General features: G+C 37.3%; 1 long non-coding RNA gene across 1 annotated transcript; it reads left to right on the top strand.

Moving 5' to 3' along the window:
• The first annotated feature begins 8,166 nt into the window (after positions 1 to 8,166).
• On the top strand, positions 8,167 to 13,095 carry LOC140160937 (uncharacterized). The gene is made up of 2 exons (XR_011860042.1): positions 8,167 to 8,490; positions 12,789 to 13,095. It is a non-coding gene; the product is annotated as an uncharacterized lncRNA (long non-coding RNA).
• Positions 13,096 to 13,430: the final 335 nt, after the last annotated feature.

The following is a 13,430-nucleotide window of genomic DNA, read 5'->3' as shown; positions in this document are numbered from 1 at the left end:
GCACGTCCTAATGCGAGCCACTGTCGAATGTGACTGAGGTCGGTCCATTTGATGTGTTATGGCCTTCCTACACGCCATGTACGTACAGTGCTATAAACATTATTCAGGGCTTTTATTCAGTCTCGCATTTTGTCACAACTACATTACCTAAAGCTTTGATTTGCAGGGTATGTTAGTTTACTAGAGTACATTACATAGTACAATTGTGTAAAATACAGAATTTTGAAAAACATTAGGGGCACCCTCCTCCGTAAATTTTACAATATGGCTTTAACAGTGTGTAAAACCTTTATACCTCAACTAAAGATTTTTTTTTTTTAATTAATTTAAACTTGCTATGCTAAGATGTGTCTGATACCACCAGACTTCATCAGATGATGGTGTGATGCGAGTCAACCAAAGATACATTCCACTACTGGTGGAAAACAAATGCACTTCAGATTAGGAATCCACAGAACCTATTTGAATGTTAGAGTTTAGTTTGGAAAACTAATGAAGTCAGCATTATTTTTAGCAATCATATTTGTACATAAGATGGAAGTAAACATATGTACAGTTTATTTGTATTATTCTTTTGTTTAACCATGATGCATAATTTCAATTTTATCAGCAAAAGTATTGTTAATGAAAGTACAAATTGAACACATTGAGGGCATCATTATAGTAGGCCTACCTAATGTATTTGTTCCATGCAGTAACAGTAGGGTGGTTCTTATTTTTCAAAAGTCTGAAATACAATTTTCTCACCCCTTCAAATGGTGATCCTGGATGAAAAACTTATTCTCTGATATTTTCAGAAATATTGAATATGATTTAGAGGTAGCTCACGAGCCCTCAATGTGGTCGCGAATTGACAGAATATTAGCCATCGGACATTTTTGAGCAAGTTTACAAAGGTGTATTTTCAAAATGAAGTGTTTCTTGATACTCAATCTTTGTAATTGCATTAACAATAACTAGTTTAACATACAAATAGCAAAAGATGTTTTATATTTACTTCCATTGTTAATTTAAACCAGACCAAAAATGGCATTTCGTGCCACGCACTGCTAAATACTGCTTGTCGGCCACTTTGAGCAATTATGAAGGCCAGTAGTTTTATAAAAAGAGAATATCATGATGCTCAAAACTTTGTAAAAGCATTAACATTAGCTACTTAAACATATAAATAACAAAAAATATCTTGTTTTGTCATTCATTATTGTTTTAAATTCAACCAAATATGGTACTTCGTGACGTTAATACCCCGAAAATACTGTGTATCGGCCATTTCGGGCATTTTTACAAGGGTATATTTTCAAAATACAGTGTCTCTTGGCACTGAATCTTTGTAATTGCATTAACAATAAGTAGTTCAACACATATATAGCACTAGATACCTTGTTACTACTTCCATTATTGTTTTAAGATCAACCAAATATGGTACTTTGTGCCATTTGACCCCGAAATACTGCGTGTCAGTCGGCCATTTCGAGCTATTTTACAAGGTGTCTCCTGATACTAAATCTTTGTTTTGCATTTACACTAACTAGTTGAACACATAATATAGTACTAGATGCTTGGTATTTACTTGTTTTAAGATCAACCAAATATGGTACTTGTGCCATTTGGCTAAAAAAACTGTATGTCAGTTGGCCATTTTGAGCAATTTTTCAGGGCCTATTTTCAAAACAGAGTGTCTCTTGATGTACTAAATTTTGTAATTGCATCAACAGCAACTAGTTTAACATATTTATAGCAAAAGATTCCCCTTGGTTACTTTCATTTTAACTAGATAACAGGTCATACTTCTGTTATCTGACATTGTGACGACTGAGAATCTGCCAACATTGACTTTCTGCTGTCAGGATCGCACCGCGCCGCCGATGTTCAGATACAACTTGCAGCAAGAACTGCAGCTGACCTTCATCGTGTGTAATGTGTTTGTTATTAACAGTTAACAGTGCCACTCCGCACTCTGCATCACTGCTGAATGTTCTTAACAATTTCCATCCCTCTTCTGAAAGTCATCATTTCTGGACCAAGTTTCTGGGTCATGCTCCAAAAACTCTGTTTCAATGCCCAGCTTGTCAAATAGTCCCCTGGTGTTCTGGGTTACAAAATCCTCCAGTTGGCCATCTGGAACTAGCCTTGTGGCAAGTTTGATGCGCTTTAAGGGCTCAATCTCACCCTCACTTTGCAATCGACTTCACCATCTCACATTTTGTGGCTGCTGACACATTATGATCAATGAACGCAAGGCCAACCAACTGCTCTGACCGATACCAGAGGTGGAGACTTTAGCTTGGCCTTAGAGACATTTGCATGGTTGTCTTGATATTAAGCCTGCAAGTCCTTAAGTAGCTGGAGGTCATTATGTGGAGCACAGGCAGCTAGGGGTGCAGTGAACCATGCTTTGAGGTAGAGAGTCACAGAAAATAGGCAAAACTCGCACAATGTCCCGAATGCCTTTCTCCCGATAGCGTCAGTTTAAATTGCCCTCGGAACATCCACACCTTGAATGAGTAAATGATCTTGGCCATCCAACGTGCATGATGCATGGGACCCGGTTTCATGAAGTGGGTACCACGAGGGGGGAATGCCTCCAATGCAGTTACAGAGATTTGGAGAAAATAAGCCCCTGTAAAATTGCTCAAAATGGCCGGCACTGACACAGTTTTTTTGGCCAAATGGCACAAGTACCATATTTGGTTGATCTTAAAACAATAATGGAAGTAAATACAAAACATCTAGTACTATATAATGTGTTCAACTAGTTAGTGTAAATGCAATTAAACAAAGATTTAGTATCAGGAGAAACTGTGTTTTGAAAATAGACCCTTGTAAAATTCACGAAAATGGCCGACTGACACAAAGTATTTCTGGGTCAAATGGCACAAAGTACCATATTTGGTTGATCTTCAAACAATAATGGAAGTAATAACAAGACATCTAGTGCTATATATGTGTTGAACTACTTATTGTTAATGCAGTTACAAAGATTCAGTACCAAGAGACACTGCATTTTGAAATTCGACCCTTGTAAAAATGCCCGAAATGGCCGATACACAGTATTTTCGGGGTATTCATGTCACGAAGTACCATATTTGGTTGAGTTTAAAACAATAATGAATGACAAAACAAGATATTTTTTGTTATTTATATGTTTAAGTAGTTAATGTTAATACTTTTACAAAGTTTTGAGCATCATGATATTCTCTTTCTATATAACTACTAGCCTTCATAATTGCTCAAAATGGCCGGCAAGCAGTATTTAGCAGTGCGTGGCACGAAATGCCATTTTTGGTCTGGTTTAAATTAACAATGGAAGTAAATACAAGATATCTTTTGCTATTTGTATGTTAAACTAGTTATTGTTAATGCAATTACAAAGATTGAGTATCAAGAAACACTTCATTTTGAAAATACACCTTTGTAAACTTGCTCAAAAATGTCCGATGGCTAATATTCTGTCAATTCGCGACCACATTGAGGGCTCGTGAGCTACCTCTAAATCATATTCAATATTTCTGAAAATTTCAGAGAATAAGTTTTTCATCCAGGATCACCATTTGAAGGGGTGAGAAAATTGTATTTCAGACTTTTGAAAAATAAGAACCACCCTACAGTAACAGCCAGCATTTCTATACACATGATCCTTCTTCATTATGTGCACAATCCTCAATTTGCTGTCGTAGTGCACGTTAGTATCCATTCAGTGGCGTAGCCAGGATTTTGGAACCGAGGGGGCACAACTTGTAAATGTACCGACGGAAATATTTTTTACCGACGGAAGTTGTGATTTGTTGACCCAAAATTTTTTATAGGCGCTACTAACATAAAAACACATACTTTTTATGTGCAATTGTCAATTTTTCATCATTTTCGTTACAATTCTCCTCATTTTTCTGTCACCCTGGGTGGAAAATAGTCTATTGTTAACCCATTTTTTTTTTTCAACAACGCCTTCCGTCTACCGACGGCCTTACATGAACCGACGCCCATGACGAGCGGGGGGGCACCGGCCCCCCTGGCCCCCCCCACTGGCTACGCCACTGTATCCATTGGTTACTGCTCCAAGCCTGGGCTCATACACCTGTTCCGAATTTTAATATGCCATACGCTTTGTGTTGTGATCATTTTGATTAGTTGTTCATAACAAAGAAAGCGCGATCCAGTTGACCTAACGTGCACTACGACAGTGAATATGTAGGATCCAACTACACAAGGAACTATCTACATTTCAAATCCATATTTTGGGTTATTGTTTACGTATACAATTATGTAAACAATAAAGAAAATAAGCACCCACCTAAAATGACTTTGCTAAGTGCCTGGGCAGTTCATGGAACAAGTACGGTAATTGAAACTGCTTTGTCTCTGGATTTTTAAGACTGGACTATAAGAAGCTATGAATATGTTAAAGTACAGTGAAGACATGAAAGTAGTGCCAAAGCCTGGATTTTGATATGGGATTTTAAAAAAATGAACCATTAAGATTTTTTTAATTCATGAAGTACACTATGTTTTTCTCCATACATATATGCGACATTCCAATATGGAGAATTATGCATGAGGCTATATGGATTCCATCATCTATGCAATATCTTTGATAATAGTGTCAGAAATTCAGTTTGCCAAATAGTAACAAATGTGTTTACAATATTTCACCCCATAGGTTTTGACAGGATGCTATTCTGCCATATAAAGGATAAAGTGGTCCAATATTGAATCAAATAATTATGTAACTCATCCATACATTATGATTATATGATTGTGGATGTTAATTAGAGAAAATATTTATTGTTTTTAGCCAATGTCATGCACCTATCATCTCATATAACACAGGCAACATCATTATTTAAGTAAAACAATGCGGTAAGGCCGAGTTATTTTACTCCAAAAATAATGATGGCGCATGTTAAATTGTTATATGAGACAATAGATGCACGACAGTGGCTAAAAACAATACCTTTATTCTCATTCTTAAACACTTCTAATTCAAATAAATATATTAATCATAAGTTCATGTATACCAAATTTTAATTAAATTGAATCCTACATTTTACAAGGAATTACCTAGGGCTTAGAATGGATCGATTTTTGAAGCTATATAAACTGAGCTCAAAAAGAAACTTATAATTTTTCACAAGGTCATATCTTGAAATCTTATCCATCAAATTGAACCAAAATTACACACAGGTTTACTTCAATACTCTACTCTTTTAAAACACATGTCAGTAACCAAGCAGTTATCCAACTGACACAACAGCAAAATGCACTGACATGGAACAGCTTCCTGGACCACATTCACAGCCCAGCCCTGTTTCATGAAAAAAGTGTATGAAAAGCAGAAAGCAGCACCGTTTTATCATCTGTGCAAGGATCTTGTGTGCATTCTCACAGATTTTTTGTGCTGTGTGTCAAATGTTGGGCTGTGAAAGTGGAGGAAGTCCAGGAAGCTGTCCCATGACAGTGCATTTTGCTGTTGTGTCAGTTGGACAACTGCTTGGTTACTGACATGTGTTTTGAGTAGAGTATTAAAGTAAGCCTGTGTGTAATTTTGGTTCATTTTGATTGACAGTATTTTAAGATATGACCTTGTGATTCACAAGTTGTAAAAAAATACGTTTCTTTTTGAGCTCAATTTATATAAATATGACAGTGAAGACATGCAAGTAGTGCCAAAGCCAGGATTTTGATATGGGACAAAAGAAAATTGAACCATTAAGATTTTCTTTTAATGCAAGAGGTACACTGTTTGTCTCCATAATGTGACATGCCAATATGGAGAATTATGCATGAGGCTATATGGAGTCTGTCATCTATGCAATCTCATAATGTCAGAAGTTGAGTTTGCCACATAGGATCAAATATATTGACAATATTCTAATTCTGCCATATAAAGGATAAAGAGTTCCAATATTGAATCCAATAATTACGTTACTGGCATATATTATGGTCATTTGATTGTGGATGTTTATGTTAATTTGTACCACTGTCAGTATTCGCCAGCAAAGTGGTTACATAACTCCCTGGTAACTGGATCACACTCCTTTTGGAATTGATAGTACATGTCATAGACTTTGTGTTGCGATCATGATTCAGGACTCAAAAGTGTGATCCAGTTGTTATAGTGATAATCGGATTACAGGTAACACTTCGCTGGCGAATAGGGATAACACATGTGTAGTTTCATTCATGATGAATATTAGTGGCAAATTTATAGATGTGTTCTTTTTTTTTCAAAACAGTTGTCAGTAATTATTTTTCCTACAGTCATTTTTCAATAATACTTTTTATGTGCAATTTACTTGACTTAATATCAGTTAGGGCATTTGACTCATGATCACAAGGTTGTAGGTTTAGAGCCAAACCAGGGCCAATATATTGTGTACTTCATCTGGCTGGTGTTGTCTCACTCAACCCAGGTGCAGTGGCAGCGCCAGGATTTTTTTTTGGGGGGGGGGTCATTGAGGGGGCAAAGTGAATTTCAGAGGGGGAAATCAACCAAATTTGCACAAAATTGCAGCAAGAAGTGGAAATTTTCGTAATTGTGGGTTTTTACTGGGGGGAAACGGGCAAGAGTTCTGTCACTGGGGGCATTTCCCCCATGCCTCCCGTGGCATCGCCACTGCCCAGGTGTACAATGAAGAGCTGTTATGTGTAGCCATACTAGTGATCCTGGTGGTAGCAAATGTAAAGAGCTAAAAATGCTGATGTTTATTATATATTTATTCTTTATATGATGGTATAATAGGTAATAGGCATGTCATAATTATCAATTTTAGAAATAAGCCAACATTTTATATGGCCATTCAGGCCTCTAGGTCTGAAAATCCAAGAGCCTTTGTCAATTTCAACAGGCATAAAGTCATACAGGGTGTATCAAAATTATTGGTACCCATCAATATCTAGGGAACATGGTCAGACTGTCACATTTTGATACAGCCTGTAGAATTTAGCTGTGATGTTTATTTATAGGCATTAGACAGTGTTAAGGGCTGGGGTATGAATGTTTGGACAGTATTTATTTTGGGACATTAGAGCACATCAGACATATCGAATTGCATTCTGAATATGAAGAATGTCATTCTGATATCAAATAATTTTGATTTTTTGAAATTCGCAATTTAATACACATTTTATTATAGCAAATCATTAAAATTGATATTTTTGATATTTAACAGTACTTGAAGTAAACTTTATAAATCTGATGATTTATACTTAAAGTGTATGTAGGTGGGATGAAAAGCCGACGATCAATTGAAAATTTTGACCTTTAAGATTGAAGATATGGATTTTTTTCCCAAAACACCAAAAAAAAATTAATTCTTTTTGGGAAAAAAATCCATATCTTCAATATAAAAGGTCAAAATTTTCAATTGACCGTCGGCTTTTCCTCCCTGCTACATACACTTTAAGAATATATCATTAGGTTTATATAATTTACTTCGAGGACTGTTATATATCAAAAATTTGAAAAATATCAAATTTTTATACATTTAAAATAGACTTGGTGATTTATTAAAGCATTATTTACAATATTGTTTCATGCAAGCCAGCGAAGCCGACCTACACTCGTCAGAATATGCTGATCACTGAAACTGATTTCTATTTCTAGCGCGGAATGCTCACGCCATTGGCGAAGTGGCGACGGCGATGCGTGACGCGATCACCGAGCGTAAAAAGCGGAGCTAGTGCTAGATCTTTAGACAGTTTAATTGGCATACATTTACGGTCAAAATGGTTACATAACATAATATAAGCAGTTCAAGTTCATGAAGACAGTCAATACTTGATATATTGATCAGTTGTAGTTGATCAAGAGATGCTTCTTCCTGTGTCTACAAGTGTTTATTAGCTCATTCCTTTTGTTCAGTGAGGAGAGATGAGGCTTAAATATGATGAAGTATTTTTCCTCTAGACAAAGTCTGCATAGTTTGTTGGTAGTTGAATAGGCCTTAGCCCGACTGATTAATTTCCATTCAGTTGAATAAGGTATTTTCTTATCCTTTAATTTCCAAATGTACTCGCTTAATGTTGTTGAATGCCTTTTGTCACTGTTATTAAAGTCACTCTTATGGCAATTAAAGCGTGTTTTGAATTTGTCATAAAATTTGTATTATATTGTGATTTTTAAAAATGAAAATTATTTGATATCAGAAAGACATGCTTCAGATTCAGAATGCAATTCGATAGGTCTGAGGTGCTCTCATGTCCCACAAAAAATACTGTCGAAACGTTAATAAACGCTCATTTTGGATCCCTTAATTGGAAGCCAAAATATTCAAGGGCCACTTGGGCCCTTGGGTATGAGCATCTAGGGTTCCTCATCAATTTCACAGGATTTGGGCCTGAGGTCCCCAGTAGCGTAGCCAGATGGGGTGGCCCTCCTGACAAAAAATGAAAGAGAAAAGTGCCCCTCTGACAAAACATAAAAGAAAAAACTGGGAAAGTAGAGGAATAAGTTTCCCACCAAAATTTGCACTGATTATGGGCCAGAGTGGTGTAAAGTACCAAATACGATTATGAAGATTATCATTCATCCAGGTATAAATAACTATGAACTTATTATAATCTGATCTACTGGACTTACGTTTTTTTGTGATGCATCTTTACGTTTTTTTGTGATGCATCCGAGATAGGATGTGAAATATTGCCACTCACAAAAAAACGTAAAGTCCAGTAGATCAGATTATAATAATAGTGCTGCAGAATGGTGCCCAATACAAAAAAAATTGTTAAATTTTTGTGAAAAGTGTAAAAATTGGCACAGATGTTGGTGATCATATACCAAACATATCTTGATAGAGGGCCAAAATTATTTCGGCTTAGAATCCAAGATGGCCGCCAAAATTCAAAATGGCCGCTACAACCATAGAAATACTACATAAGTTCATGTTAACAACCTGTAGTGTTATTTTTCTGCATGTATGTAGCTGAAAACCAGCCCATGTCTGGTTGGTTATTAATTATTCAACTCAAAAAGAATCCAAAATGGCCGCTAAATTCAAAATGGCCGCCATTTCAGAGAAACAATACTTAATTTTACGTTTACAATCTTAAATTGCGCTTAATTCTGCAAGTATATGCATCATTACTTTTAAATTTTTAAAATGTTTTAAATGTTATAGATGTGATGTTGCATGTCGAAAAGGGGACTTTGTGGCAGAACACTTTTCAAGAAACTAGTGAAAATAAGCAGCAAAAAAGTAAAACAAATATAAGAATTTCCAACAGATTTTCTGTTATAAAACCTGATTGCCTTGACCAATTTCAATAAATAAGATGTCATTTTAAAGCTTATAAAATGCTCTAACAGATAAAATGATAATAATGAAAAATTAAAATCATCAGCAAAGTCCCTCCTTTTGGCATGAGGCATCACAAATACCTTCCAATTGAATATAAGTTCCAGAATCCAGACAGTTTCCTGATCATCAATTTATTGGCGCTCACAGTCCCCGTGACATGCGCAGTATGTTGTATATGCTAGTCCATCTTTTACACATTTGCAGCGACCAAGGCACCCTCTGTTTATGTTGCAACCACACTTGAGAAGTTCTTGGCAAGATGTGCAAGCTTCGGGCAGCGTTGTCCACAAAGGTTGCCACACAGATGAATTCTTCTTTGTCCATTCCCAATCAGCTGGGTCTGGCAATTCTGGAGCTCGCAGTAACGCTTGTCCCCAGACATATGCAGCCTGATATGATGCTCTTTTAGCATGCTGGAAGAGTGCTGCTGAGGTGGGTGGAATTAATTCCATTGACCTTCCCTTCTCAGTGAAAAGTTCTCTCGACAATTGTCAACACTATCACAGCAGCTTGTTCTGTCGTACATGACAACAACGAATCGTTCAATTGTTGCCATATACTGCTTCAACTTCTGCTCTGTAGGAGGCACTCTACTAAGTGCTGCAAATGCATCTACTGCATCTGTGAAGACTTTGCTTGCTTCCCATGCTGTTTTCTTTCCTCTGTTTAGAAAATATGATGTCTGATCACACCCAGTAAAGGCATGGAACATCAGCAGAGACATAGCATTCTCTGGTCCCAATGTCTGGGCTATGGTATGAGCCTGAGATGTTTACCGGTGCCAAATAATACCCACATTTCGGTGAGGTTCATTTGGGCAAATAAGGCTATGCAGAAGACTATCACATCTGTGTCTACGGTAGGAACCATGACTCGCTGGTATCCAGAAGCAGCAGCATCTACTGCATTTAATAGCAGCCTAGTATCAGCTTCCTCATGTGTACACGGTGATAGGCGACTGATATTCTCTGCTTGGGAATTCAGCAAAACCGATTTGCCAAATGTAGAGATGACCTTCCCTTCTGTTGTGCCAGAAAAGCAAAGAGTTCCACCTTATTCCCGTCGAGTCTTAGGAAAGCCTGCCAGTTACCGGGTATCTTGGTGTTTGGCTCTACACGTCTCCTTGTTCCCTTTCCACGCTTCTTTCTTGTTGTTGCTTTAAGACTATCTAGAATGTATTCGTCCCAGACAATATTGACTCTACTGGCTTTCATGAGCTGGGACCGAATATAGGGCAAGAATATGAGCTCTGAGTACTCGCTAAAAGTTTTGGCGGCAGCAGGCTTCAGTATGTTAATAACAGCAGCACCATCAAGGAGAATAGCATCAACCTCTGGGACATCTTATGGTGGGGTGGCATATGTATCCTTGAAACATTCAACAAGATCTGCCTTTGTACCGGAGCGAAGCTCTCCAAAACGTGATAGTGACGGAGGATAACTCTGATTCTCATGACAGATAAACTCCTCAATGTTTCCATCACGAGCTTGACAAGACACGTACAACCTGGAGAACAGGGTGCATGTCTTCTTCAGGGATGCTATCTGCAGCTTCTCATTCGACTTCACTACAGATGCAAGGCAGCTGAACAGTGGACACTTGTTACGTTTCAATGTGTGAAACAGAGGCTTTGTTCTCTTGTTAAGGCGCTCTTCTACATAGCAGGTATACTGTTCCTCTCCTAGCTTTTGGATGTTGCGAACTGTGGAGACTACTTCCTCTCCAACAATATCCCTGGTGTCAAGAACCAACAGATAATTGGAATGCTCTTCAAAGGGGTTACCCATCTCTTCTATGGTATGGCAGAGAGACTTCACTTGTTTGGCAAATGTGACCTGCACTGGCTTCACTTGCTCATGGTGTTTGACATCAGGTCCCTTGATCTTCTTCTGCACAATACTCTCAACTGACTCTTCAAACTCGCCAATGACTCGGGCAAGTTCTGGTCGTGCAACCATCCACCGCATTAGCTGTGATGTGTTTTCTGTGAGTCCGATAGCTCCACCGTCACCCTTTACAATACTGTTATTTTTTTGCTCATGAGCATGATCCAGAGCTATGGAAGAAAATAAATGATGGGTCTTCTTCATGACAAATTTGCCACTTTCAAATTGTTCTGCAACGGAAGGATGGACATTCTGAAGTGTCTTCATATCTCACAGGTGTACGGGCATAAGCCGATCAAGAGCTCCAATGTAGAGCTGGAAGTTGGCTTCCCGAAGTGACATCACAAAGCTGAAGATGACTAACTCCAATTCCAATGTGATCCACCAGTAATGGAATTGTGGGCTTTCTTGCATACGTCGATTCAGCCGGTGATAAGCTTGCTGTATACTTTTCATAGAATCTCTGCATTAGCATACATACAAACTACAAGCTGTGACCTGGTGAGCATGTCTTGTTCTTGTCAAATGCGATGCTTTGAAGAAGGAGTCTGCTGTTCCTGGTGATGTTATATCAGATTCTACTAGTGCGCTTGTCCATCCACTTTCATCTAACCAGTCACAAATGATTCTAAATGCAACCATCTCTATGTGAAGGCCTCCAAACATGATGACCATCTTGTCTTCACCGTGAGTTTCTGGCTGGTGTCCCTAGTACCTTTTAATTTTCAACTTAATGTCTCCTTTCATAATCCTGATTTCTTCTTTCACATTTTAGTAAGCGTTTCAATGTTATTTAAATGCCTGTGGTCTTGTAAAGTCCATGATATGCAGGCATAAATGATAAGTTTATGTACTAAGTCTACACTTACTAATAAGCTAGGCCTAACATATTTAACCAAATTAAAAATTAAAAATACAGTACAACTTGAGTTCTTCAAATGATCATGGATACCCATAAGGGCCATAAAAATTATTGTTGACATGCTTTTATATGACAACTTAATTAAATGATATGTCATTTGTTACTGTTTAAGTTTCATTGACTATTTTAGAATATTAACTGTAGTCAATTCATTTTATAGTGATAAATAATAGATTATCATTTTGATATGGATGTGTGATGTGGGGTATATGGGGTATGTGTATGGTGGGTGTAGGGGCTGTGTATGTGCATGTGGTTTATGCATGGGCTGCATATGTGTTGGCATACAAATTAACATGCTACTTGTGCAAATTCCTGATATCTGATTTTTATGTATATTTCATGGTGAAAATTAGTCGATATGGCGGCCATTTTGAATAATGACAGCCATTTTAAATTAGTTAATCTGTGCATTTAATTGAAAATGTGTTACATACTACATTTCCAATAAATATCTCACACATCAGACGAGAAATGGCTACTTTACCCAATTTCATGGTGATTTTTTATTTTTTTTGGCAATTTGGCCGCCATTTTGAAAATGGCGGCCATATTGGAAAAAATATTTTTGGCCCTCCCCCTAGAATTGTTCACCAGACTGAATACTACATCTGAGCCAAATTTCACACTTTTCACAAAACTTTAAAGATGGTTTCACCATTCTGCAGCACTATAAGTTCATAGTTAAAGTACCAAATGTTTGCGTGCTATGCGTCTCTCTAAAGAAACTGCCAGGAGTATATATCCTACTGATAATACCAGATCAAAATGATGCAACCTGGAAAATTGTTCTGCTCCCAGATTTTTTATTTTGCACCCCTCTCCCTCCCCCACCCCACCGAGGAAACTGTCTATGCCCCTTTGGTCCCATCTTATTTCCAACATTGATAACAATATGACATATCACTGGTAGTTCCATGTCATTGTGCTGTATTTCATAATACATGTGATACATTTTACTGTCCATCATTCCAAGATTTAAGCTGAGACTCGGGTTTAAGCTTCAACAAAAGAGCTAATGATCAAAAAGTAAAAAAGTGATATACAGATCAATTTTTTAATTCTGTAAACTTTCATTGTGCAATAATGTTGAATCTTGCGAAGTAGTATTTGTAGCCATTTTTGCAAAGGTGGTACCGTTTGTGTCATCTAAGCCCTTTGTATTCCATGGTAAGGTAAGGCCAAAAAAAAAAAAAGAAGTTTGTTTCCTGTAGGGTGCGCACATTTCGTTTTTGACGGCTTGTGTGCACATTTGAATTTGAAAAAAAAAACCCGCAAAAATCGCAATAAAATAATGTAAAACACTACTGGAGTAAACATTTACAC

The sequence above is a fragment of the Amphiura filiformis genome, chromosome 9, assembly GCF_039555335.1.
Source record: "Amphiura filiformis chromosome 9, Afil_fr2py, whole genome shotgun sequence".
NCBI lineage: Eukaryota > Metazoa > Echinodermata > Ophiuroidea > Amphilepidida > Amphiuridae > Amphiura > Amphiura filiformis.
Note: the sequence above shows the minus strand (reverse complement) of the source record. Positions and strands in the feature narration are given on the sequence as shown.